The sequence below is a fragment of the Tupaia chinensis genome, unplaced genomic scaffold, assembly GCF_000334495.1.
Source record: "Tupaia chinensis unplaced genomic scaffold, TupChi_1.0 Scaffold139767_1, whole genome shotgun sequence".
NCBI classification, from domain to species: domain Eukaryota; kingdom Metazoa; phylum Chordata; class Mammalia; order Scandentia; family Tupaiidae; genus Tupaia; species Tupaia belangeri.
Window position 1 is genome coordinate 2654508 of NW_006199647.1, and position 5234 is coordinate 2659741.

Sequence of the window (5234 nt, forward strand, 5' to 3'; positions counted from 1 at the left end):
GCAAGGGCCCCGGGAGAGCCCCGTGACCACAGCTGGGACGAGCTGGGCAACACAACCTATGGAGCAGACTGAGTCAGAGTGAAACATCCAGCAGTTTTTCCTGATAAAGTGATTGCATAAGTATATTCGTGAGGGAGAATAACAAATCCGTGATATCAAATCCAAAGTGGTCACGTATCAATAGAAAATGCCTCCTCAAGGAGGACCCCCACACCCCACCTGACGTGTGGGCCGCTGCTCTGCAGAGAACACCGTGTCGAAGGGGAGGGCTTCAGGACAGAACCTGGCATCGCTACTGCGGCCAGGCCAGCAAGCCCACTGTCACCAGGGGGAGTCGTGCCGACGTGGCTGCCCCGGACAGTTCACGGTGAGCGTGCAATCCAGGTCTTCCTCTCAGGAAACCTACTCCACACTCTCGCCAAGGGTACTGCCAGGGGCTGCCACAGACCGGGAAGACGGGGCCGTGACGCTGCGTGTGGTGTGCCCTACCGCACCCCGGGACGTTGAGAAGACCCGGCATCGTCAATGAGCCGTGCACGCGTGACCGTCGCGGGCTGAGTACGAGCGTCACGGAGGCCGGCGTGGGGCCGGGGGGCACGGCACTGCGATGCTCCTCTCTGTAATGCAGAGCTACTGTAGGACTGAAAGGTCATTTTAAGAAAAACGTTAACCAGCTTCACTTGACCCCGCGCTGTCAGTGACCGTGCACTGTTTCCGTGGATGTGACGTTAGTGAACGAGCGTGAGCTCTACTGCCTCTCACACCCTCCTCCTAGATTATTACAGCCATAGAACATTCCAGTAATTCCCTCTCCTTTGAAAAAGTGCTGACCTTTTACTTTGCACATGACCATTTGATTAATGTTTAATTTGGGGGGAGAAAGTAAGAATCCAAATGTCCTACTACAAACGTATGGCTCACACCGAGGCCCTGGCTGACACACACTTCTGGGGATTCCTGTGGGGGTTCTTGGCCCAGCGGTACATCCCAGAAGACTACCAGGATGTCCCCAAAGTGCCCTGGAAGTGGAGAGGCAGTGACGGACAGTCTGCCAGCCCAGAGGTTCTGAAGAGCACCACCACCCCGAGAATTCTGGCCTGCTCGGGACAGCCCAGACTGGAACGTGGCCCCTTTCCCGGCCAACCCCGAAAATATCTGGGTGTCAGAGCCAGCCTACCCGGAGAGACCTAGAATAGAAATATCCTAGCGAGTCTTTCCAGGCAGGCGCCCTCGGTCAGCAGCAGAGTGGCCCCCGTGGCCTCAGAGGACCTGGAAAAGAAGCATGCAGAGACTTGTCCTACAGCCTGGCCTCCGTGTACGTGTGCCGGCAATTACGGGCCATCCTCGGTCTGTCCCCATGTCACCGAGGGCCCTCCTCTGGGGAAAATACCAATATGGGTGCTCTTGGGAGTGAGGCTTCACAAGGTTTCATGACTGCTTCTGACAGCAGCATCTTTTCTCCTCATTAAGAGATCTTCTAGTTCACGAAAATTTGAGAACCTTTCTGCCTGAGTACCCTGAGCACATGCTCGCTTTTCAAAGGTCACCTACTCTGACACTACCCGGTGTCAGGCCGAGGCCTGGGCAGCTTGGATGTGGGGTTGGACGCCACGCCACGGTCGGCTGATACAACCCGGATCTAGTTGCGCTGCACCCGGGTCTAACCCAGACGTAGCACACGGCACTCTGCTCTGCACACGGCACCACACCCCACTGGCCCAGCCGTCTGCCTTCCCCTAAACCATTACCATACATGGACTTTCCTACCTCGAAGACACTCCCCTCCTTATACCCTTATAAAAATCGCTAGGCCTCGCCCTAGCCGGCAACTTCTCTGGCCGCCTCTCTCTGTCAGACCAGGGAACCTCGCCCAGAAGCGCTCCCAGTAAAGGCTCTACATTTCTATTCTCGTGTGGTCGGCCCATTCCTTACACCCCGGGGAGATTACAAAGAATGTGGACATAACAAACAAGTGACAGGACAGAAAAGGAACTGCACCTGCCACATATCTTTTTCTTTCTTTTTTGGAGAGGTTTTAGCTATAGGGCATGTGCGCTGGCCAGAAAGAGCGACAGTGACAGAGAACAAGAATTCACCACCCCCCGGGGGGGTGGCCACGCTGCAATCCTTTCTCCTCCATTCTCCTCTCAGGATCTTGAGCATGCACGCACATGGACCCGGCGTGAGTTTAAGCTAACAGGTCTGGGACTAGAACCGTGGTTGCCTTCATGGGAGTCCAGCAACATAGCCGTTATGCCAGCTGCTGGTCCCAATAATAACATTTTTAATCCATGCCACTTAATGCATTCAGTACATTAATTTCTGCTTGTTTGTTTGTTTGCTATAGGGTGCATATGCTTGTAGGGTAGGGTTCTGTGAGAAATCACTCCCTAGGAGGATGGCCACACCACAATCCCTTCTCCTCCCAGGATTTTGGGCACACGTGCACAACACGCACCTGGTATATTTTTCAGCTGAGATTCCAACCACACAGTTGGCCGTATGGGATCCAGCTTCCTTAACCACCACACCACCTGCTGACCAATTTCTCTACTTTTGACGATTCCTTGGTAGAAATAGGGAGGAAAGTTTTTTGTCTTTTGGGTTGTTTCTTAGAGGTGGTCTCTCTAGTGAAATGCAAAAGAGAAGCAGACATACCTACTAAGAATGCTAGTAAACTGGGTTCCTTTTAATAAAATGCTTCTCAAAGTTTTCCGTGAGATGTTGGCCTTCAAGGTGGAAATTTCCAAACTATTTCCATTTGCTACAACAGAAACCGCATGAGCAGTCAGGCCTGACGACAGAGGGCAGCTTGGTGGTGCCCAGAGAACACAAGGACAGAGACGCCCAGACGCTGTGCAGTCCTCTCCAGTCCGCACCTGCTCAGGGCTGATGGGGCTGCGCGCCCCCAAGGCCGCTGTAACTGGCCATGGGGAAAGCTCACCGTCACAGAAAGGTCAGTTGTGATGTCGGAAATGATTTGAAAGAACTTAACACTGCCAGTTGCTTAGAACTTAATGTTTACACAGGTATTTGCTCAACTATTGGCATCCCAGGGATCATTCTGGCAGCTTCTGTTCTGGGATCTCTAACCACATTTTTCAGAAAGTTCCCTGCCTCACTGCTCTCCGCTACCACTGGCACAGACCAGTGAAAGGAGAGATGCAGTTTTGTTTTATTTTTTGGAGAGGATTTTTTGCTATAGGGCGCATGCATTTGCCAGAAAGACAGAGAGAGACAGAGAGGCAGAAAGCGATAAATCACCCCCCAAGGGGGATGGCCACACCACAATCCCTTCTCCTCTGTTCTCCTCTCGGGATCTTGGGCACGCATGCACACGCGCCCGGCCTGAGTTTAAACCACAGGGTCTAGGACTCGAACTGCGGTGGACAACATGGGAGTCCAGCGACACAGCCATTATGCCATCTGCTGGTCCTGAGAGATACAACTGGACACTAAGACCAAGAGCCAGCAGCCCCTCGGGGCATCTGTTAGACAGTGCAGACCCGCCAGGTGGCATGATGCCTATGTTAACCTCCTGCCAGCATATGGCAGGGCCCGCTGTCTCCGCTCTTCACCTGTCATCCCCGACTGTCTCAGTTCTTAACTTGTCATTTCCTTTTGTGAGACCTCAAAGTGCCTTGAATGTACTGATTCAACTTCAAATTTCACTTGACTAATTTTGAAAACGGTGATAAAGTCCTAATTCTTTTTTTTTTTTTTCTCCATTTCATGTGTTATTATTCTCTAGGGGAAAACTAAGGATTATTGGGTTGTCAGAAATTATCCAGGTGAAAACGCATCATGACTTTTCTGGCGACCCTACACAACAGAAGCCATGTGACAGAGCCATTTGTCCCCGAACGTCCAGGCTTCTGTACATTCCAGAGCCTTCCTGCAGTAGGTGGGTCCCAGCCGGCAGACACAGTGGAAGTGATGGGTGTCACGCACGCGGAGACAGGCCGACCCCTGAGAGTGCTCGGGGTTTGCAGTTAAAATCCCACTGGGTGCACCCCGACCTGGGGCCGGCTGAGTCTGGGTGACATCGAGACCCTGCTGGGGTGCACATCTCTGTGCTCGCGCCCTCTCTCCTCACTCGTGAAAGAAGTAGGTGAGCAACTGAGTCGCCTTTCTCTTCCTCCAGGCCAGCGTGAACCGCACACGTTCTACTCAATGGGCTGAAGGCAGGAAGGTGCCCCATAGCTGGAGCTGCAATGTGAGTGCGAAGCAGCCATTTATAGTTCCACCAGTGAAACGCGAAAGCAATGTCTTACCCCACACAACAGGCACAGGTGATTAATTCACACCGCTACACTTAGGTTACACGTTTGAGGGTACAGTTCTCTATTCCCTAAACCTCGTAGTAAGATATCCCCACCTTAGAATAAACATGGCAGAGACAGCACAGCACTGACGTCCTCAGCGCAGCTTCAGCTGCATCCCAGGTCGCTGTGCTCCAACGGTGGGCCGAGGGAAGAGCCAGGAGCGCAGAGGAGTTCAAGACTGTTAATGCTCGGAGAGGAGAGAACTGAGACCAGTTGCATCCAGACGCCGAAGTGTGTATTCCTGGCACTGCTTTGAAGATGTTCATTGAGTAATTGAAATAGAGTCACTAAAATGTCTCAGGACCAGAAGATGGCATAGTGGTTGTTATTGGACTCCAACATGGACAACCATGGTTCAAATCTGGGACCCAGAGGCTTGTAAGTTAAGCCGGGAGTGTCTGTGTGCATGCCCAAGATCCCAGGAGGAGAATGGAGTAGAAGAGATTGAGGACACCCAGGAGGGAATGTCTGGCTTGCACTAGTCAGTGAACCTCATCCTGCCTCCATTGAACATCAGTCAGTTGAGACCTGTCTTGTAAACTGTGAAGCCTTGGTTCCTCATTTCTCCCAGACTGTGCCTCAGCTTCTCCTTCTCAGCACCCACCAGAGGGCACCACCTGGTTACAATCCTGACAGATCTAAGAGCACTGTAGCTAAACATTCAAATACTAATAGGGTTGAAATATTCCCCACTATCTACTGAATCTGCTGCACCAGCAAGCACAATAGAACAGCAAAGAGATTCTGGATCACCTCTGTCTGCTTGCTCCTGAACATTAAGGCTGAACCTCAAGAATTTGAAAGAAACACAACATTCATCAGATGACAAGAAATCACCGCCGGATCACGAGAAACATGGGAAAACAAGAAAATACCTCTCCTCCTAGGGAAAAGAGTAACTCTTCATCC

General features: G+C 51.9%; 1 long non-coding RNA gene across 1 annotated transcript; it reads left to right on the forward strand.

Moving 5' to 3' along the window:
* The first annotated feature begins 3675 nt into the window (after window positions 1-3675).
* LOC102484982 (uncharacterized) lies at window positions 3676-4990 on the forward strand. The gene is made up of 3 exons (XR_336559.3): window positions 3676-3904; window positions 4145-4619; window positions 4775-4990. It is a non-coding gene; the product is annotated as an uncharacterized LOC102484982 (long non-coding RNA).
* The last annotated feature ends 244 nt before the right edge of the window (window positions 4991-5234 follow it).